The sequence below is a fragment of the Tachypleus tridentatus genome, chromosome 8 (assembly GCF_004210375.1).
Source record: "Tachypleus tridentatus isolate NWPU-2018 chromosome 8, ASM421037v1, whole genome shotgun sequence".
NCBI classification, from domain to species: domain Eukaryota; kingdom Metazoa; phylum Arthropoda; class Merostomata; order Xiphosura; family Limulidae; genus Tachypleus; species Tachypleus tridentatus.
The window spans coordinates 81,201,969-81,227,205 of record NC_134832.1 but is presented as its reverse complement, the minus strand read 5'-3'; positions in this window follow the sequence as shown (position 1 = coordinate 81,227,205).

Sequence of the window (25,237 nt, the reverse complement as noted above, 5' to 3'; positions counted from 1 at the left end):
TAACATTCAGCACTTTGATCAGACGAAAAAAAATCTTAAGTTCTAACACATCAATTAAGAACTTTAAAAATATTATAGCTGATCTACAGACTTTGAATGTCTCATCCAAGAAAATCTCTTAACTTTAAATACACTCTTGATCAATGTAATTTACATAGATCCTTTCAACTAAAATTGTCCTAATTACTTTTAAAGACAGTATTTTCTATATCCTAAATTGCTACTGATGTTAGAACTTAATTATTAATTGATGAAATGTTATACATAAATGTCTTTGTCTTCATACCTAATTTAGGTTCAAATCCCAATCACACCAAACATTCTCGCTTTTTCAGCCGTGAGGGACGTTATAATGTTATGTTCAATCCCACTGTTTGTTAGTGTAGCCTAAGAGTTGGCGGTGGGTGGTGATGACTTGTTGCCTTCCCTTTAGTCTTACACTGCAAAATTAGGGACGGCTAGCGCAGGGATCCCTCATGTAGCTTTGCACAAAATTAAGAAAAATCTTACTTATTTCCCAATATTATTGTTCATTTGAGTGTACATAGTCTATATACTCTAGTTACTTTATGGTTTATATCTGCTTATTCTATGGCTAATATTCCCTTAATAATTTAAAATATCATTCGCATTTTTAGTTGATTTCTAGTGATATACCTAAAATTTTTAAGTTATCATTGATTGTGGCACAGTTTTTTCAATATACTCAAATTATGTAAATAACACATTCTTCGTTTTAATCTTAACTCCAGTTTCTGCTTTCATTACTAGACTTTTTCCACCACCTTCACGTTATAAATGTATCCCAGGGATTCTTTGTTCTTTTTAAGATCAAAAATAAAATGAGTGTGAAGATGATAATATTTCTTTCCGGCAAATAACTGTATTAATGATAACACTATAAACTCACACTCTAACTATTCGATTAATTAAGAGAATTTGTAAGAGTGGTTTCTCAGTCTTTCAAAGAAGCATTATATTAGGTGATGGTTTATTATCTGGAGTGTTTGTGTTTTTCTTATACCAAAGCTATATGGGGGTATCTGCTGAGTCCACCGAGAGGAATCGAACCCTTGATTTTAGCGATATAAATACGTAGACTTACCGCTGTACAAGCGGGGAACATTATTTGAAGTAAAGCATTCAATTCAAGTATAAAAGTGTTTTTTCAAGTTTCTACATAAAACAATGTTGGCACCGAAATTTGTGCATTATAGCAGATTGGTTAAGAGAAAAGTTATAAAGAAATCCGTAAACAAATATTATTTTTAGCTTCTATTATAAGGTCTGGTAAAATTTTAATACTTCATCAAATTGGATGTTTCACAACATAGTAGTATGCCGTTGGGTTTGTTTGTTTGCTTTGTTTTGAATTTCGTGAAAACTACTCGAGGGCTATCTGCGCTAGCCGTCCCTAATTTAGCAGTGTAAAACTAGAGGGAAGGCAGCTAATCATTACCATCCACTGCCAACTCTTAGGCTACTCTTTTACCAATGAATAGTGGGATTGAGTGACACATTATAACGCCCCCACGGCTGAAAGGGTAAGCATGTTTGATGTGACGGGAATTCGAACCTGCGACCCTCAGATTACAAGTCGAGTACCTTAATCAACTAGCCATGCCGGCTAATGCCGTTTGAACTACGTGCTAATAATATTTTTGTTAAGCTTTTGATTACAATAGATCTAATGCAGCTGCTGAGTTCTGGTATTGAACAAAATATACCTTGGGAAGTGACTTGTGACCAACTACGGAGAGTTTGTTTGTTTGCTTTTTCGGCTTTTGAATTTCACGCAAAGCTAGACAAGGACTATCTACGCACTTAATTTTGCAGTGTAAAGTTACCGATATTCACCCCCAACTTTTAAGCTATTCTTTTACCAACGAATAGTGAGATTGGTAGTAAAATTATAATGCCCCCACGGCGAAAAGGACGAGCATGTTTGTTGTGATAGGAATTCAAACCCGCAACCCTAATGTCGAGCCGATACTAGTGAGAGACATATTATATCCCTCATATAGAGTTGTATTCATTTTTATTTATCTTATTATCGAGCCAACATTTCATTCTCTTTTCTGTTGATCTCCATAGACGCTATATAACAGCTGTCTATGTGATTTACACTGAACTTTAGTTAGAATGGTCTCATTGCCCAAAGGGGATTTGCAGTTCCGTCATCCTTGGTTATCTACTATATACAGTATTATCTAGAAGGGCAAATTCATTTTATGTTTTGATCTTTTACAATTCTTTATAACACTGGCATTAAGATTGTCCAGAATAAAAATAATAGAAAAAGGATTAAAGCTATGCTTACACTTAAAGTGGCTCTAAACTGTTATAGGTTTTATGAAATATCAGATAAAAATATTTTTGTTCTGCCTCTAGTATGAATGAATACTTCATTGTGATTAACATAGAGCACTGCACGTAGTATAAAATTTTTCAACTATTGCCTTGAAAAGTCGGACAACAAATACAATGAATGTTGCCCAGATGTATGACATTACAGTAGAATTCAGCAGATGACATTTTTTTGCAGCGTAATGAAGACATCCCGATACATTTAGGCTTAATTACAACCGATTTCGTCAAATCCCTAAAATGAATGTGAATATATCTTATGTTGTTGTATTTCAATTACTTAAAGATGGAGAGCTGTATTCCTTGACAACTTTGACAAGTCCTTTGATTATGGTTTTATTACTCGTTCTATCCTTTACTGTAATGAGTTTCTGTAGCTTTATGTATCTACAATCTTGTTTTTACGATCTAATGTTCGGGGATAAGTTTATTGAATTAATATAGCTTAATCCTCTATTATGCAAATTTTTCCGTTATAAGTAGCACATTCATCCTCAAAATGGCTCTCTGCCATTCTTAACCAAATTTTCAGCAGTGACGTGTATAGACGAGTAGACCTACAAGTTGAAATTGCATGTACTGAGATGCTGAAGCTATTTAATTATTATAATTCTAATAATAATATGAATAAACATATTGATTTATTATTGATTCTTAAAATGAGATCAAAATTTTCAAAATTAAGATCCTTCCAGGTCCTGGTACGTAGAGTAAATGTGCTTCGTGACAGTAAAACTGTAAACAAAACACCCGGCATGTTGTTGATGATATAATTGATGTAACCACTGTTATTTCATAGCAGCTGAAACTCAACTGCTGTAGCTGATGTAGGGTCGTATTTAGTCATTTTCCGACTCAGTTATGCCAAACAGTTTTTCATGAGATTGCAATTTAGAGACTTTGCTGATCATAGCAATTTGGTAATAATCTCCTGGTCATGAGAATCCTGTACAATATGCGCACTGTGGGCAGTGGTATTGTCATCTTGGAATGCAAAGTTATTGTCAACCTTTGCCCTTGCATACAGAAGAACTATCGTTTCCATGCGACGCCTATAGGAAGTGCGATTGACATTTCTCTTACTACCCTGATGAATAGTTTTCCAAACATATACTGCACCACCTCCTGTGTGTTACCTGGGAAAGATAGCCTTCCATCATCTGTTTTTCTGATAAGCGATGAGCATGAATCCTACCATCAGCTTTAATAAGCCGGAAATAGGACTCATGTGAAAAGAAAACATGATGGCAGTATCCTACTTGATAAGTTGACATGCTGCTTGCTTAAATAACACGGTGACAGCGGTGAATTCTGGTTAGCACAGGTTTACAGCAAACTCTTATTGTAAAATAACCATGTTTTGTCAGTCTCCTATTCACTGATCTTCTGGATACCCTGAAATAAATGTGTTCATGTCATTCCTGTCATAGGGTGTTGCAAGACCTCTTTTGATCTTGACATGGTCATCTTGGGTAGTAGTTTTTCAACGTCTAACAGCAGACTTTCATTGAACAAAGTTTTTTGTAGTCCGATAACGTTTCAGGATTCTGGATACGGTACATTGGGAGTACCCTACTATTCCCGCAATGTCTGTTTACCTCACACTATTACTGGACAATCGAACAGTTTGACACGCAATAAAATCTGGCACATGACGAAATATTACCCTAATAACAAGTAGAAAGAAATTTTCTGAACAAAGAGTTGATTCGTTTCTAAAAAGATTATACCAAAAACATACACTTTTATGCAAAACAGAGTGTGTGTTTGTGTTTTTCTTATAGCAAAGCCACATAGGGCTATCTGGTCAGCCCACCGAGGGGAATCGAACCCCTAATTTTAGCGTTATAAATCCGGAGACATACCGCTGTACTAGCGGGGGGCACAAAAGAGAGAGATGTATGCGCATTTTGTCAAACAATTTATACAAATCAGAGTAACAAGTAGCACACGTTTGTCCGTGTACTACTACATGTGAACAATAATTATATTATCTAGTAGTGTGTCTTAAGTAAGTTTGCCTCTGTTGTTTCAGTGCCATTGATGTTTAGTAAATAAATTTTATCAGCTTTACCCTTTTCTCTACCAGTAAGAATTAAATATTTTTTTATATTTTTACCGACTGTGTTTTCTTAATCTAATTTTTTACCTCCGCTACTGAAATATTTATTTAACCACATCACACTAGATTGCTTAAATTTATTTTGTCTATTTCACTCTATTGTCTTTATTATTACTATTATTCACAATTGTGATGTCTTTTTTTTCAGTAACAATTCATTCGTCTCATTAGAATTTGCTCTATTTTAACATTATAGATCCCACAATATTAGTCTCGTCTAATTCCTTCTTTGGGCACTTGTGGTTCTATCTTATTTTTCTCTATCTTGCTGTCTATTCTGTAGTGTGCCACAACCTTATAGTTTTTTTATCTTACTCAATAGTGCTAACGATATCGATTTTTTGTGCAATTCCACTCATCGTATTTTTAATAAATTTCTCTTGTTTCCGTTGTATTAGATTCAAATTACTTCTATTATTTCAACACCAGTGCTTTAATTTTAATTTTACTTTACTTGTTCCTGCCGTTGTGGCTTTAATTAATTGCTATGGTGATCGTTATCACATTTTACCTCACTCGTTTCATCTAGGAACGCCTCAGATTGGTTTTAATTCCTTTTCTTCCTATATCTGATTTAATTTCATTAAATTTTAATGTCCTCTTTCCAGACAGAATAAGTTTATGGAATCCTACGTTTCTTGTTTTAGTAAGAGTGGTTTATTCTAATTTTGCTGTTTATTCACCGAGATAACTTTATCTAAAATGTTATCCGCATACTTCCAAGTGTAAAAGATCCATTATGTAAGCGAAGTATAAGTATTTATACCTAACTAATATTCACTCTAACGTTTCTTTTTACTGGGGCCCGGCATGGCCAAGCGTGTTAAGGCGTTCGACTCGTAATCCGAGGGTTGCGGGTTCGAATCTCGGTCGCACCAAACATGCCCGCCCTTTCAACCATGGGGGCGTTATAATGCTACGGTCAATCCCACAATTCGTTGGTAAGAGTAGCCCAAGAGTTGGCGGTGGGTGGTTAAGGCTATTTGTCTTCCCTCTAGTCTTACATTGCTAAATTAGGGACGGGTAGCACAGATAGCCCTCGAGTAGCTTTGCGCGAAATAAAAAAAAAAACACTTTTTACTGGGCAAACTACACACTCTGCTGAGTATTACTGTTTTCTCAAGTCATTTTTTAGCTCGTGTACTCCTGCCTTACTTCTGTACATGATATTGTTTATTTTAAACTGTAGAATATGTCTTCCACATGAAGCTGTTCGTCTAACATATGAAAGATTTGTTGTTTTTCGGCGCGGGCCCACATCCTAGAGAGAACACTATACCTGACAATGTCAAAGCTTCATCCATCTTTACACCTTCGCTATCGGAACTAGTTTTTGAGTCTAATACTACAAGTTATTATTCCATATATGAGTATGTTACAGGTTAGTACTAGTTACTGATCAACATCTGAGTGTATTACGTGTTAATGATACAGACTTCTTTAAATCTATATATGTTACAGGTTATTTCTACTTAACTTTCTACTTCCAACTATTTCTAGTATTTAAACAACATGGACAAGACTCTATTAACGGAAATGTTGCGATTATCTTTCATTAATTACTACTGTTACGAAGACTCAGTTAATTTTTATGCATCATATAAAGTTTAACACAACCTTCTGGTTTGTCTTTATTAAGCAATATTTACACAGTAGACAAACAATAACTGATAAATTAAAATGATTTTTAACACGTGATATACATATAAACGCTTACGTTCAACAATGTGTTCGTCATTCAGTTACAATATTTTGACATTACTTTACTGGGTACAAAATTAAACACTTTAGTTTTCATTAATGTGATCCACCTTTTCATTGTTTTTTATCTTGTTAATTAAAGAAAAGAAATCTTCAAGTTATTCTTTGTTGATTATCAGAGCGAACTAAATACATTTCATTGTACAATAGGAAGCTCATAGAGAGCACACGACCATAAGTAGCCAACGCTGATAATGTTTCTTGATGCTGTCATGCACGTTTAATATAAACATTTCTTTTTGTTACCACTTTTCAATCTTTCACTTCCCGTCTGGAAAACAATAAAGTAATTATAACTAAAAGATACTGGTCAAGTTGCAGGTTAAGACATAGACGCATTCGTGAATGATATTCTGTCTTAATTAATACTACAAAACATATTGTGAATAATTTTTATCCTAAACAGTGGAGATGTTTCAAAATAATATATATTTAGGACCTTAAGTACATAAAAATAAATCTAATTTCAATGATAAAATCTTTTTTTTTTTATATGAGAATATTTTTGCAAATATTGTATAAAAATTTATCGAGAACGAATGGCGCGAAAAATAATTATCGTTACACAAACTGGGAAGGATATTTCCTTATATTTAAACACACAAAGAATAAAAACGAGTAACAATTGTATTCCTCTGTGATCTCGTAGGGTACGTTTAAAATTTTTCAATACGGTACAGCTTACAGTCTTCCAAAAGAGCCCTAGCGAACAACCAGGTGAACAAACTCTATTTATTTTGTTAAAGATACTAGGATGCAGTTTCCGAGTTTCCGAAATATAATGAGCAATCGGCTGATTTACTTTCCAAAACAAAATCAAACGTATAATCTACTGTGTGATGAAATAATACTATCCAGTAGCTGTTTGTCTTCCTAAACAACATTATTCAGTCATTGAGTTTGTTTGTTTTTGAATTTCACGCAAAGCTACACGAGGGCTTTCTTCGTTAGCCGTCCCTAATTTAGTGGTGTAAGATTAAAGGAAAGGCAACTAGTCATCACCACATTCCCGCAAACTCTTTGGGTACTCTTTTATAAACGAATAGTGGAACTGACCATGATATTATAATGCCCACAGGATTCGAACTCGCGACCCTCAGATTGCGAGTCAAGCTCCCTAGCCACCAAGTCATATTGGGCCCCGGCCATTGAGAATTCTCCGACACAGTTAGTGAGAAACGGAAAGCTTTCTAAAACGTATCCACAAACAAAATACTTATTAAAAAACTTTTGAATGTACGCTATCTGCTAAGCACGTATTTGGAACATTCAGACTTCAGACGGAGAATTCCAACAGAATGATATTACAGTTTATCGTGTGAGTTTGAAGTAACTCATTAGTCAGTTTGTATAATAGCAACAAACAGGTAGCTGGTGATTAATCTGCTAATGGACTGGCATCTTATCCATTGATAACAAATGTATCATTATACACTTGTGTCACAGGAAACCGAAGTTAATCGCCAGCCTTATGTTACTTTTAGATCCAACCAAGATTAACATACTTACTTTACTTGATTAGAATCTTCCTGAAGTACAAAGCAGAACTTTTACAAAGTTATATTTGTTTGATTCGTATGTAGACCGATAACAACATTTATGAAACATTCGAAGTTAATAAAAGTTTAATTGTTACTTATTTTAATTGTTACAGTAATTTGTTTTAAAATACTTGTTTTTCTGTATTTTTATGACATTAATAGAAAAAAAAATAACACCCCTGTTGTCTCCAAAGTTTTAGTTCATTAGACGAATGAGATGTTCGTGCGTTCTCTCAAACACGTTCTCCCTCTAATTTCACCTGTGACGTCTTTCGTACGTTAACAATAAACACAATCCTACATCCTTGGTTTTAATAAAACGAACTTGAAGATCTATACAGTTCAAGAAAAAAAGAACAAAAGTTTAAATTTTATGAAGAAAAAAAGATAAAGAGGAAAGACACAACAATTTCGAGATATATAAACATCATAATCATTGATATAAACACTACAATTTCGTGATATATAAACATTATAATCATTGATATAAACACTACAATTTCGAGATATATAAACATTATAATCATTGATATAAACACTACAATTTCGTGATATATAAACATTATAATCATTGATATAAACACTACAATTTCGAGATATATAAACATTATAATCATTGATATAAACACTACAATTTCGTGATATATAAACATTATAATCATTGATATAAACACTACAATTTCGTGATATATAAACATTATAATCATTGATATAAACACTACAATTTCGTGATACATAAACATTATAATCATTGATATAAACACTACAATTTCGAGATATAAAAACATTATAATTCTTAGTATAAAATATTACAATTTCGTAATAAAAACACTATTATAGTTAGTATAAAGACACTACAATTTTGCAATATAAAACAATTATAATTATTAGTTTGTTTGTTTTTTGAATTTCGCGCAAAGCTACACGAGGGCTATCTGCACTAGCCGTTCCTAATTTAGCACTGTAAGACTCACCGCGAATTCTTGGGATACTCTTTTCCCAACGAATAAAATAATTGACCTAACATTATAACGCTCCCACTGCTGAAAGGGCGAACATGTTTAGTGTGACGGGGATTCAAACTTGCGAACCTCATATTACGAGTCGAGTGTCTTAACCATCTGGACATGCCGAGCCATAATTATTGGTACAAAGACAGTACAATTTTGTGATATAAAATACCATAATTGTTGTATAAAGACAATAATTTTGTGATATAAGTCACCTTAATTGCATGATATGAAAACACAGCAATTACATGGTGTAAAGACATCATAATTACGTGACATAAAAACACTTAAATATTTCATGCAGATAACTGAATGTCATGTTGTGATCAACTGAAAAAGCGTAATGAAAAACAAATTCATTAAATTCTATTACAACTTATTCTGTCTCAACAAACATCGGTTATATACACGTCCAAAACTACTAAGCCCTTCACCTGCAAACTTATCGCCTAATAAATTTTAAATCATCGAAGCAAAAGGAATATCGCCGTCGTGACAAGTGCTCGTTGAAAGAAGAATCATTATAAATAGAATAAAACCACAAAAATGCTATATTAACAAGAAGTGAGTTAATAAACCGAGCTATGTTAAAACTGCAAGTACATGGAAAGTGTCTTCGACTATTGCTATAGTATGCCATTCCAGTATAAAATTGAATTTATGCTTAGAATAACAAAACGTTTCTATCGCATTCATCTAACTGACTTAACATTTACAATGAAAACAAAAACACTAAACTGTCATACATTTAAACATGTTAATTACATTAGAAGATGTGAGTTGGAAGCAGATGGTGGATATAATATATATATATATATAACGATCGCGTAGCATATTTACTTTATTTGAATAAAATAAAATTAAAGGGTAACAAAAATGTTTTATCAAAAGTTTATTTTAGTTTACATATATATTATTTTCCTGTGGCTAGATTTGAAAACATATTCTTTGAATTACAAATTATAAACTTCGTATTCAAAGTTATAATATTTAAGAAGTATTGTTTATTTGTTTTTGAATTTAGCGCAAAGCTATTCGAAGGCTATCTGCGCTAGCCGTCCCTAATTTAGCAGTGCAAGACTGCAAACATAAGAAAATACATCCCTGCTACTATTTCCTTTGTATGTTGTTTTACTTTTATTTTGTAAATTTCTAACTTTGGGCCTGGCATGGCCCAGCGTGTAAGGCGTGCGACTCGTAATCCGCGAGTTCGCGCCCGCGTCGCGCCAAACATTCTCGCCCTTTCAGCCGTGGGGGTGTATAATGTGACGGTCAATTCCACTATTCGTTGGTAAAAGAGTAGCTCAAGAGTTGGTGGTGGGTGGTGATGACTAGCTGCCTTCCCTCTAGTCTTACACTGCTAAATTAGGGACGGCTAGCACAGATAGCCCTCGAGTAGCTTTGTGGGAAATTCAAAAACAAACAAACGTTTCTACCTTTACATTTTCTAAAAACTTCTCACAGCAAAGTTGACGTTCTTGCAGATAAACTTAATTTATTGTTACAAAATTTCAGCTCCATTTGCGATTTAAGTCTTCTCAGGCCAAAAACTAATTTTGTATTTTAGTTAAAACAAACAAATATAAAAAAGTGACTTTCCATTTACAGCTTTCAGATATCTTTCAGTGTACAAACTCGCGGTTTTTACGATAAGAAATACAGTTGATACAAATTTGTTCCTGGTATGTTATATTTTTATGGTTCAACGACCATACTAACTAGTCGTATCTTCAACATAACTGAATTATGACTATGTGCTTAACTTTTCATACATAGTGAAACTGCAAGATTGAGTACGTTATATTAACACAATATTGAAGAAGCAAATGAACAAGTCGTGTGACAACAAGATCTAACTTGTCAGAGCTACATTTTGACGTTAAACAATTGCAGACTTCAAGCAATTAGGGAATGAAGTGATTGTTCATGCTCTACCATCCAATAACGTACCGGTTTTTTTTTAGATCAAACTGTTGAACCAATCCCTTTGAAACCGTCATCCCCATACACTAAATTCACTAAGGAAAACCTTCAAAGAAAAGTCAGCCTTACGATGGAGACGTTCATAATGGAACAACACTGTACAATTGTTGTCAAAATGCATGGTCGTCAGATTGAAAATAAAACCGTACGTATTGATGTTGTAAAATAGCTTGATATAACCTTTTCAACCTTCTGTATAAACGCCAGCACAATTTATTATACATGCACTGTAAATGTCTGAATAGCAAACAAATACAAAAAGTTAGATTTGGAAAAATCTCCAAAATCATCGTATTTGTAAAGTACCTTTTACTCAAAATTCTTGGTAAAAACGATGTAATTCATAAAATAAATGTAAAAAAAAAGAACAAATTTAATAAAAGAAACCTATTATATCTACAGTCCCGTTGCTATCCGGTCTTTCTACTTAATAGTGAGATAAAGAAACTGATTTGTAAAAAAAAAGTCTAGCATTGAAACAACTTTACTGGTTACTATTAGTTGTGATCTAGAGTGCAGTATAAATGAAAGAAACGAAACTCCATTAATTGACTTAGGAACTTAAATGAAGACCAGTATATATTTTTTAACATTCATATAACTGCAAAAGTTTCAACAAAATTTATTTTATTGAACAGTGGGGACTGTGAAAGTATTCTTCATTTATAAAATGTTTTTAAAATAGCGTTGAAGAAAACTCTCAGTTCCTTGCAATAACAAACCAGCTGGTTTGGTCATATCTTTCATAAAATCATCTCAACCACTGGTCGATTTTCGGATTACATTAAACAGGAAGAAACCAAACATTCCATATATCTTGTCTTGTAAAATATTAGAAATTCTGTATTAAAGAAATTAGGCTTCGTGTGTTTTACTGGTTTAGTTATATTACAGTTCGAAAATAAATATGATATCTTAGTAATTATATATTTGTCAGATATTTAACAAAGCAGAAGATGTGTGTTTGAAACGGAAATCATGAATGTATCTTGTAATAATTAATATTAACTTCAGACCACAACAAGCCGTGTACTTAAAGCGAAACTATACATCAACCTGACAATCATTATTGCTAATTAAATACAACTTTTTCCGTTCTAGCCTGTAAAGAATATAATACATCAATTCTTTAGATGTGTTTCCTTGCAGTTAACGACATTTTCGACCATAATTCTAAAGTTAAGTATTCAAATCACAGGCTAATGTCTTGTAAACACTTATCTTTCCATCATTTCTGAACTGTGATACAAAAGTACTCTTTCTTTCTATATTCGAACCAAGTTTCGATCTTTAGATAGTGCTAACTAACTCAAAATATAATAAATCACTAAATAATATTTACTTAAATAAATGCATCAATCGGACAAATGCTAACGTTATCTTTAAAATCAGTGTCGCTTTACTACTCCGTAATAATGTGCACCTTGAATGTTTGTTTTCTTTTATATTTGCATAATACTCACATCTTTGTCACTATATTGTGTTTCTCATCATTCATTACAGCTTTGAAGGATTTTCGCGCAAAGGTACACAAACTACACCTAGTCATTCGTAACTCTCAAACGGTCTGACATGGCCACATGTTTAGAACACTTGACGCCTAATTTAAAAATTGCGGGTTCGAATCCCTCTCATACTAAACATGCTTGCTTACAATGTTACGACTAATTCCACTATACATTGGTAAAAATGTAGCTCAAGCGTTTGCGGTGGGCGGTGATGACTAGTTTCCTTACCTCTAAGTATTCTCAAGAACACATTTTTACTTCAAGTGGGTTTCTCGTCATCACTAAAGCCTTCCATCTAGTCTTACCCTGCTAAATTAGAGATGGCTAGCGCAGATAGTCCTCTTGTAGCTTTGCTTGAAAATTCTAAGCAAACAAACTTTGAAACAATAGACTAGAAGAAGATAATAGTCAGCAACTTCACCGCCGGTTCTTTGGATATTCTTTTCTGAAAGAATGACGTCACTCAGTGTTCCAGCGTGTTTATGTGGCAAAGGTCTGAAATTTACAGTCCCCTATAGCATGCCTAAAAATTATTTACTTTAATTGTAGTCGATGCTCGTTATCTGTGGAAGCAATGTTTTGTAGTTTGAAAAACGTAACTTTTGAATATGTTGGATAGAAACAAACTAAAACTTCCTTCTGCTGTGGTAAGACGATTTAAGCTAACATCAACAGTTGCGTTCTAGGAATGTGCGAGTTATATTTTTTAATTATCAGCTTCTTTTTAAAACTGTTTGTTAGTTTTGTTTTTTGCAAAAAGGCTATACGAAAAACTATCTGCGCTAGCCGTCCATAATTTAGCAGTGTAAGACTAGAGGGAAGGCAGCTAGTCATCACCACCCACCGCCAACTCTTGGATTACTTTTTACCAACAAATAGTGTGATTGACCGTTATATTATAAAGCCCCCACGGCTGAAAGAACCAACGTGTTTGGGACGACGGGGATTCGAACCCGCAACCCTCAGATTACGAGTCGAACGCCTTAACCCACCCGGCCATGCTAGGCCAGCTTTTTAAAACTTCATATCTATTATAGTTCCCTCAATTACGTATTTTAGGAGGTTTGGTTTGTTTTGAATTTAACGTTAAGATACACGAGGACTATCTGCACCAGCCGTTGCTAATTTTGCAGTGTAAGACTAGAAGGAAGACAGCTAGTCATCACCACCCATCGCAAACTATTGGACTACTCATTTACCAACGAATAGTGGAATTGACTGCAACATTATAATGCCCTCACAGCTAAAAGAGCGAGCATGTTTGGTGTGACGGGAATTCGAACCTCGAATTACGAAACGAGTGCCTTAACCACCTGGCCATGCCGGGTTTTTTGAAAGATACTGATGATAAGTTTACATGCATGCTGAAATATGATAATTCATTTATTTTGTGTTATATAATGAGGTACTCATATACAATGCAATACCAACTTACAGAATAGTAATAAACATGTATAAGTAATTGTGGTTCATTTTCGAAAGATGGTTGTGAAAGGCAACTGTTCTATGCACGGGTGGATAATAACTCTATTTTTCATTAGCTAATGCAATGTTTCTATTGCTATTAATACTACTTATAGTTTCTGTGCAGCTGGGTAATAATTCCTTTCATTACCTAATGCAGTTTTATTACCCATAAAAATGCATGTAGTTAATTATGTAATGGGATATTAGCGTTAGGCCTATTATATTTTTAACACTACACTTTTTATTCAGTTCCTTATAATATTTGTTTGCGTGTGTTCGTTGTGTCTTAAAATTTAAGAGTTATACTTTCTTTCCCTATACTGTCTCACACACACATATATATACATATGTGCCCCTGTTACATATAATGCATCCCAGGATAATTTAAACTGTTTTAGTTGTTGCATTAAATGGCATGTAGATTACACGTGAAATATATATGATTAACTCATATATTTGACACTATAAAGCGCTGCCACAAAAGTTGTAGGATAAATCTTGGGGACCTTACAATATCTACTAATTTATTTATACAGTTGTGTACAGCTGTTTAACCATGATGAGCTTTAAAGACAAAGGTCAACAATAATTTTACTTGTATAAGCAATTTCACGCCACATAATGAGAAAAGTCATAACAAAGAATATGTTGTTTTAGGCGTTACTAAGAGATGAGTGAATATGGTATCACAAAAAGTAAAGGTCTTTAACATAACTTCATAACAAACACGATTTACCGGTTCGAAACTACATAGTACGAAGCAAAAACTGCAAACATGATAACTAAATTACCAAACCAGAATGGTTTTTTTTTATTTTATCTATTGTAAAATGTAATTATTTAAAAAATAACACATTTTCGAGCTACTTTTATACTTAGAATTACTTGGAACTAAAACCTATTAACATTATGTTTTCAATGAAAAAAAAATGTTTGTAAGTTAATTAAAGGTAATGTCTTAATAATACAGCTAACTTTTATTACTGAAGTATTTTTTTACTTATATTTCGTAATTTCTAATGTGATTAGATCTGAGATTGAGTCCTGATTAATATAGAACTAAACGTTTTCACATGTTTGCGCAAACGTCTCAGACAATTCCTATTTTAATTCAACATTTTTCACATTTGTCTTATCTTCCTCATGAATTTATGAATATAATTATATTTATTTTTTTACCTTCATATTTTTAGTAAAGTATCTTAGTACATAACAACTGACGGATAAAATAAATATTTATAATATAGCTAATTTTTGCGTTAAATACTTTGTCAGCTAAGAATAAACGTAAGATCTGCTGTTTTTTATTGATATTTCAAATATAATTATCAAACTAAATGATGTAAATACAAGATTATTATTCACCCAACTTCTAATTAACATCCTGCTTGCTCTTGGTTATTGGAATAAAATGCAAATTTTCCGCTTATAAATCTGGTTTATTTTCTAACTCTTTCAGCAAAGTGACAAGACAACATATTTAGCAGAAAAATTCTCTCGACATCATTGAAAAACTTAGCCTGGTATATGTATATAAGTTGACACTAATCACTTTGTTGAAAAGGAGAAAAATCTCACGTGACATTTGTAGATTATGTCTTAAGGGAATGTATCACGTAGTATAAAACATGTCACATTTTGTTTGTTTTGAGGATACAGTTTTAAAATGGATTACCAGTTATATACACAATACCGAACTCTAACGTTGACTTTCAACGTTATAATTCCACAAACGTACGTCTGAGCTAATAGGAATCCGAATTCTTAACATGTTGGCCAGTGAAAAAAACTATTTTTAGATTAATATGTCTTAAAACATATCGTTTGGTTATAATTTTTCTAAACAGTCCTGAACTTTTTGTTGGTTAACATTTAATATAACTTTTGCTTTTTTACTTTGATTTAAGCTCAAATATATTTCTTACGTTTCACGCGTTTCTTTACTACTAAGATCATGTTAATTATAAAAAAAAAAATAGTCGTATCATCCCACTATCAACACTCTCTGGTTTCAAACGTTGCTTTTGGATTAACAATACATATAGCTTATTTCGTTAGTCTGAAAAAGTTAACACATAACTATCGAAGCGATATCTGCGTTACAGACAATTAGTTAACACCACCTACCGCCAACTCTTGGGCTATTCTATAACAACTAAATGTGCGACTGCCCGTCACATTATAACGCTCCTTTGGTTATAAGGGCAAACATATTGGGTGATAGGATTCGAACCTCGAGCACCAGACTCACCAGTCCGTGACTTTATTTCCAGACGAACAGCAATAACAAAACGAATAAATAATCATATATGGCATCTCTGAATAAATGATATAAGAAACAAACTGATTCATTCAGCCTGTAATTACAAGATTATCTTAAACAAACGTATATGTTTTCCTTCTTTGTACGATTTCCAACATTATTATATTTCATTTACTTTGTACTCATTAATATTAACTGGCAATAATAAAATATAGAAATGTTCGTCCATCAGTGGATCAGCCGTAATTTTACGAATTAAATCGCTAAAATCCGAGGTTCAACTACCCGCGATGAGTAAAGCACATATAGCCAACTAGGTAATTTACACGATGAAACAAACGAATATTTCTGGTTGTTAAAACATGAATTAAATGAAGCCATAGAGAATATGGTTTGTAATTAAATACTGCTCAAGATATTCTAGGTTTTAATATAAGGAAAGACGTTTCTTGGTCATTCAAATTCGAAAACCTTTACAATTGGGAATATTTTTAAAGTAATATAACATTCTTTAAAGATTATTAAAAAAATAGAGAAATTTTTATTCCAAAAGAAAAGCTAAATCATAGGAAAGAGTTCATGTGTCAAAATTAAAATTTTTGGTGCTTATAAAGTTATATTACCCTTATTGTTGGTAGGGGCTGGAACCTATAACTATACTTATAAATCTTATAAACATATAAATACAGTCATACTACAATTACGCAAAGTACCGAATCAAAGATAAGAGTTCGTCATTGGTGCTCGCTTAATGAAAATATCTTTACCGAATACCAGTTATTTAACAGTTTGTTTAGAGATATCAGAGACTGTCGACCGTGATAATTGAAATGGATTATAACTTGTTTCACTAGATCCAGGTAAACCACAATCTTCCACGCGCCAATAGCAGACAACGGGAAATATGACAGCATAAAATTATCCAATCATATTTTCTTTGGTCTGCTATGCTCCAAAAAAATTTACTTGACAGATATGTTTAAATATTGTCAGTATTCGATTATCTTAATTCATAGCAGACGTAAAACACACAGTAAATTATCATATGGTAGAATATGAGAAAAGCGCCAACATTAAATTCAACAAATTAGCACAATCACAGTGTTGAATAGATTACAAACACAAGAGAATGAATACCAGGAAGCATGCAGTGTGGTTTGATAGATAGGTTTTATTGATTTTCTACTGAGAAACACAGATTAGGCACTTTGCTATTTAATGTTATTTTATCCATACAAGCTACTGCAAGTAAAGTTCCTGTAAGAAAGTTTGGATTATTTTATCCCTTTAGATAGATGAATAACTTCCAGAGTGTATCTTTGATACACAAGGATTTTTCCAAGATGATAAGACAATAGTCTACCATGTTGTTATTGGCCAGAGACCAAGGTAATGACTTCAGTCATCTTTCTTGGCCACTATAATCGTTGGTCTCATCCTGATTTAGTATCTGAAGGATGAACTTGAGCGTAGTGTTTGCCAGTTCCAAGTGATCCTCTATCAAGATATACGAACTAAACGGGATCCTAACAAATTGGTTTAAAGTGTGTATGTTAGTAAATGAGGTAAAAAATAACGTTCATATAGGTTTTTATGTATGTATAACATTTTTTGCGAGACAAACAGCTATTTTCACTTTAAAAATAAAATAACATATTACAGAGAAGAATCCATCAGCAAAACAGAAACGTTATCTCCATTTTTTTTGCAGAAAAAAACAAACTTTGCCTACTATGTTGTCTAACCTACTATGTTGTCTAACCACTTTGTTGTCTAACCTACTATGTTGTCTAACCACTCGCATAATGGAAGGTGTTAATGTGTACGTTTAGTTAACCAGCTACTTGTAAATAAACATTGGTGAGCTTGAATTGTTTATATACGTAAGCAAATCTATGACTATGAAAACACTAACAATTGACACTTCTATTTAGGAAGTTTGGTAAACAATACAGAAAATGATGACATAGCTACCATGTAAATACACAGGTAACAGAAAAAACAGTTCGTAAGCTAAGCTGAGGATATATACTGCAGCTGATAAAGTACTAATAACTTTGGGGCCCGGCATGGCCAAGCGTGTTAAGGCGTTCGACTCGTAATCCGAGGGTCGCGGGTTCAAATCCCGGTTGCACCAAACATGCTCGCCCTCCCAGTCATGGGGGCGTTATAATGTGACGGTCAATCCCACTATTCGTTGGTAAGAGAGTAGCCCAAGAGTTGGCGGTGGGTGGTGATGACTAGCTGCCTTCCCTCTAGTCTTACACTGCAAAATTAGGGACGGTTAGCGTAGATAGTCCTCGAGTAGCTTTGCACGAAATTCAAAAAGAAACAAACTAATAACTTTTAAAAGAAATTCGCTTATTGTATTTTTCTAACATTACCACATATGAACTTTAACAACAGTACTATTTTCTTCTAGAGCAAAGTTTTTTTTTCCTTAACAAGCGTAAGACTGGCATTATGATCTAAAAATCATCATAGATAGATAAAATTACCAAAATACACACGTGATCCCTTTTCTTCCATTACTTTATGTTGATGAGAACCATCTGGTTTAAAGAATGTTAGGGTAGACGTGTCACACTATGTTAACTTCATATCATCTTGGTTATATCACTATTAATGTTATGATATTGGTTTACGTTGCTGACGTGATAAAGCTATTTGGAAGGTGGAAACAAACCACTCTACCACTAAAGTACTGTTATTTATGTGATGACAGCACATAAAATACCAATATTTCAAGACATGAGGGAATTAATTCATATTTCACTATTTATGTTAATAGTCATGACGGTCTCTCTTGAAGAAAGTTAGATATATGAACATCACAACATTTTATTTACAGCCCTTTTAAAGAAATTCTACATGTCCAACACAGTCGCCATTCGCCACATATGGCAAAACAGCTATTGACCTGTAGTGAATTACTAATTAACTTTTACCATCAATTTTTTTCCACATATAATTAATTCTATCAATAAGTTATTGAAAACATTATTATGTACATTTCCACATCTCTATCTCTATAAAAACACAATTATTTTTTGTCACGTGACGAAAATGTTAACACATTCTCCACAATTTTGACGATTATGAAAACTCTTGGACACGGCTCTTCTATATTAAAACTTCAAACATACAAGCATAAAAGGTACTATGGAAAAACAACAACAGGTAAAATGCTGACGGAGAAGTATAATGTGTATGGATGGATAAAGTAAGACGTCGTATTTAGTTGTTTTCTTTTGTCTTTTGTTATTAAGCATATATATATATATATTAACAGTTGAGCCCCACATAACAGCAATAATATCTATGTTCATACTTAATCCATATACTTTTATTTAAATAGCTACGGCTTCTGAAAACTGTGAAGCTAATAAATTACCTTGGAAAAGGTTATAATGTATGTATCTATGCTGGATTTGGCTAAAGTCCATATATATGATCCTTAGTACAGAATAATATGCATTAAGCCTGACAACTATGACTACATTGAGTTTAGTAAGCTACCATTTATTTTTATATGAATACATTCATGCACAGATGTGTACGTATATGTATATACATATATATTGAGTTCTTTTTTATCCGGGACTCGGAATAACCGAAAGTACAGCTGTAGTGTCGCTACACGAGAAGAAGGTTCAAACATCTATAACGTAGAAATACAAATGTAGCAATTTGACAGCATAAAAGTGACAAAACGAAAGGTAAAATACAGATTCAAACCAACACTTTATAGATAATGGACGATAAAGATAAAAAATAAAATATCCATGGTGAATATAAAAAAAAGGATGAATAACTGAATATATAAATGAATTGTTACTAAGTGAAAATAAATTACTATATTTGCTAAAATAACGAAAATGTACTTGAAAAAAAAATGTGCCCTATTATCTAACTCAAGAAAAGAAAGTGAAATAAAGGAAAAACACTGTCACCTGGAAGTTAACATTAGTTGAATTAAACAGAGAAACGATTGTTCTTTGAAACCTCTAAAATTTTTCTTACATTCATACATTCTGTGTAACTGACCAATCACACGTAAAAGTAAAGATATTTGGTGTTAGCTCAAGGTAAGGTAAATATTTGTAACTAGCCGAACAAATAAGGCAATGTTGGACATAATCAAATTATAAGTTAACAAAAACTATCATTGGCTACTTCAAGCCATAGAGAATAAACCCTAGGACTGAACTCACGCTTCGATTACGTAAGGCTTAATTGGTTTGAGCTTTCCAAATTGAAGGTGTTGTTACAATGTTAAATATATAAACTATAGATAAATGAAACACCTTGTGTTCGCATACCAGGGGTTTAACAGAAAGTAAAGGATGCATAACAAAATCGAAACATTCGTGTATTTGAGCATGTCACCAAAATTTTGCGTATTCCCAACTCATTAATTTTGGAAACAATGTAATCCAAAACTAATGGGACAGGGGACATATGCTCACGCGAAATCTTGTATCGGTGGTCAATAGCCTCTTTGAGTGGGGAGTATATACTTGTATATAATTACTTATTTGGGAAACTTGTTCTTTCAGGTTTTAATTCAACGATCATGATTAACATAGCACGTAAGACGTCCCCTCCACAAATTTAAATGTGTTTCACCGCTCTAGATGAAAAGTGTCCAAAATTAAGCTCGTATAATGTTCTTATATTTTAGAAGTCGAATGTATTATGTTTCTGCGCAGGTTTTACAAAATGTTTTCAGAACATAATACTTAAACCGAAGTGCATAATATTTAAAACTTATTTTGAACTTCCTTCATTTTCATTTTATTTATCAAAAATCAACAAGTAAAAAGAGGCAATTAATTTGTATGTGTATGTATGGAATATTTCTTTTTACAGTAATAATATACTTCAATGGATGCATTAAGTATTACATTTACACTCATGATACTGTACCTATGTAGGCTCGATGTTTCTATTCACTGACTTTAGTAGTTGTTCATTACCTTTCGTTTTATGCTTATCTTCATGCTTTAGTGATATGTGTATTTAGGAGTAGCTTAAGTCTTGTGAGTTATTATTGGGATTACGGCTGAAAATACCTTTAATAGCGAAGGTATTGTTTGTTTTGAATTTCGCGCAAAGCTACTCGAGGGCTATCTGCGCTAGCCGTCCCTAATTTAGCAGTGTAAGACTAGAGGGAAGGCAACAAGTCATCACCACCCACCGCCAGCTCTTGGGCTACTCTTTTACAAACGAATAGTGGGATTGACCGTCACATTATAACGCCCCCACGGCTGAAAGAGCGAGCATGTTTGGCGCGACGTGGATTCAAACCCGCGACCCTCAGATTACGAGTCGAACGCCTTAACCCACCTGGCCATGCCGGCCCACAGGACCACCGAAGAAAGTAAATTAAAATCGGCAGTTAGAGATACTTTTATACAACATTTATTGCTTAACATTTGTCAAATTAAATACCCGACTAATAACTTTTCTTGCAAGAGAGTAATTAGCAATATATTCTTTAATTATGATTAAGTGTTAGATAACATAACCGATGAGGAGTTTAACAATATTTTATCCACTAAATGCAAATATAAGTCATCATATTACATTAATTCTCCCGTTGATCACGTGCTCACCAGTAACCTTGACATCGTAACTAACGAAGATTTACGATTAATTATAAGTAAATATTATAAATTCCAGGACAGCCCTAAAATTAATTGGAAACGCAACAGTCAAGTAGTTAGTAAATCATTCAGTAAGGTTTTACATAAAAGGAGTAGGAAATATAACTTTAATTGTATTTAGAAAGTAAGCAAATAAATACATAATTAATAAACGTATAACTCACATAGAGCATGTGTTATTGACAGACAAAAGTTATTGAATGTTTAGATTATCTACATGATACATAGAGCAACTGACAACCTTGTTTTCATTTGTAAATAAAATGTATATTACAAGTTTATGTAAAGAAATACTGATTGATAACATGCACCCCCTAGTCTGGAAATGTTTGTTTTATAGCAAAACTATGTTAGGCTATCCATTGTTTCCACCTCGGGGTATGGTATCAAATCCTATATCTTAGAATTGTAAGTCCGTAAATTTGGCGCTGACTCGCCGGAACTAAGAGGAAGTGTATAAGCACGTTAACACTATCATACATAAACACATTTCAATTTATCATACTTTAATGTACATACTAATAAATATAACACCGTATTTGTTTATAGCTAAGCACAAAGATGCAAAATGGGTTAGCTGTGCTCTGTTCAACACAGATATCGAAACCCGATTTGGAACGGTGTAAGTCTGCAGACACACCGCTGTGCTACTGAAGAGCATTGCCATGCAACCTATAAATTATTTTGAATTCCCAAACAACATAAACACCATACAAATACAGCAGGTTTATTGCTAGGGTTAAATAAGAAAAATTGCATCTAAAGATTTGTCAATTTCAAGAGATAATGTATGAAACACATTTAAAAAACTTTTTAAAATATTTTGTTTAATATCATAAAACAAAGAGCTGGTATTACTCTATTTATCATCATTGGTAATTGAACTAAATGTAAAGAAAAAATTAAAAGCTTTGAAGCTTCAATAATAAAAACATTTTGTTTTAATCATCTTTATACTAATCTTTATTTTCAAAACATTAAAAACAGTACTGAGTCAGTAGGTTCTAGGTATTTTAATAACTTAGGTAAAATACGACTCTGCTTCGGTAAAATACAGAAGTTTTTAAGACAACATCACTCACAGTATTACTATTGTCTCACGTTACACGAATTATTACAGGTTGTGTGTTTCTTTCACTGATAACACCTTTTATAGAATGTGGTCAACATGTGTTCCAACAGAAATAGGGAATTCCAATGCAAGATAACTTCAGCCTACAAGTTGAAATTTATATTTATTTATATTGAAATCTTCATAAATTAGAAATCTTAATAGAGCTTTACACACATAAATACACTGCTGGCCAAAATCTTAAGGCAAATGAACATAAAGAAAAAAAATATGCATTTTGCGTTGTTAGACTCAACCACTTGAAACATGAAAATAAGAGGAGGGAAAATAAAAAAAAAAAATGTTAGCATTTAACATGGAAAATGTGAACACTATGAAATTAGCCTAAATACTAGCTGGTCAACAGTTTAAGACCATACCAAAAAGAAGTTCTAAACATGATAGGAAATGCCCAACAAGAGGTCTCAGTAGTGAGTTGCACGGCCCTCATTGCGAATAACTTCAAACATTCGCTTTGGCATGGTCGATATAAGCGTTTGCAGAAGGCTGGCTGGAATGCTATTCCAAGTGGTGAAGATGGCTTCACGAAGAACATGCACTGTTTGAATTGACGTCCATTTCTATAGACTTCACTTGCCATCCACCCCCAAAACATTTTCAATGGGGTTCATTTCGGGTGAACACACTGGATGGTCCAAAAGAATGACGTTATTTGCCATGAAAAAGTCCTTTGTCTTGCGGGCATTGTGAATTGCAGCGTTGTTCTGCTGAAAGATTCAGTCATTTCCACACAAGCGAGGACCTTCAGTCAATATGGATGCTCTCTCCAACATGCTAATGTCGTCAGTTGCTGTTTGACTCCCCTGTATAACCTGAAGCTCCGTTGTTCCATGGAAGAAGAAAGCATTCCAGATCATGATGGAACCTCCCCCACTGTGTCGTGTAGAAAATATCTCCGGTGGGATATCCTTATCGTGCCAGTAACGTTGGAAGCCATTTGGACCATCCAGGTTAAATTTTCTCTCATCAGAGAACAAAACCTTCTACTTTTCTACGTCCCATGTTTGGTGCTTCTCAGCAAAGTTTAACCGAGCTGTTTCGTGGTGCGGAAGGAGGCGTGGCTTTTGAAGACGTTTACGGTTTTTAAAGCCTTTCTCTCGTAGATGCCGTCTTATTGTTCTTGAGTTGCATTCTGCGTCCGTAAGGGTCTTAATCTGGTTCGACGATCAGCTGGTGTCTTGCTGAATAACCCATCGAATCCTCCTGCTCAACGTCGACGAAAATTTCTTGGGCCGACCATTTGAAATTCTCTTTCCGTATCCCTCAGGGTCTTTTAAGAAATTTGCAACAGCAGTTTTACTACACCCAATCTTACCAGCGATGGCACGTGTATATAGTTGATATTTTTATACCTAGTTATGAAAGTTTTCTAGACAGAGTCGAAGAAATTTATCAATTGGAGCTCAATCTAGAAAAAAGGTTGTTACTAATAGCACAGCACAACATCTGGATTTAGATATCAACATTATCAATCTAACATTCAAGTATAAATTAAGTATCAGTGAAAGGGACATTTTTAACATTGAACTTATAATCTTTCTATTTCTAAGTACCTTATATTACAATGTTTTACTACTTACAACTTATTAAATACAATGACAATTCTTTCATCATAACAATATTTTGTGGAATGAGCTCGTAAACCTTTTGAAAACGTTTACGTCTACACTTGAATTCTATAGAATAATAATAATATTAGGTAACAGTTTTTAATCACCAACAGTTTTACCTTTCGTTGGTTTGTATTAATGTTATAGACAGCTATATACCAGTTCTTTATATGGTATGGCATTGCATTATTAGCTTAATTACATTGGTTTCTGTTAATTTCTTTTGTAGCATATTAACGAGTATGGTGACTTTCCTTTATTTTTATTGCTTTTGAACTTTCTAAAGGTTTAAAACGTTTCTCTTTAACGTTAACTTTATTTATTGGTTCCTGTTGTTTGCTCTGTGTATTCGTTAAGTGATAGAGAATAATGAAAAAAAATAGTGGTGATGTTAGGCCACATCAGGGTATGTTTAAAATATTTACTTTGTATTACATTTAACATTGTTATATCATCACAAATTATTCAGGTACTCTTTTAATTCATTGTTTATTATTTTATATTTTTATGAACATCAGACTTTGGCTGTACTAAAAGTAAATTTCTCTTACTTGACTCAACACAATCTAAAAAAAAACGTGTTATAATAAATTTGTTACTGAGGCATCGCTCTTCTAAAGTTACAACATCAGAGCTGCTTAATGTTTCTTCATTGATAAAAAGAGATGCTACGGAATCTGGGGAAAATTTAGATTTATTACACTAAGGTTACTTAGATTTTATAAAGGAAGTTAATTCTACGACAGTCGTTTAAGCCAACAGCCAGTGTTTCAGTGTTCTCTAAGAAAAATGTATGTTGTATTA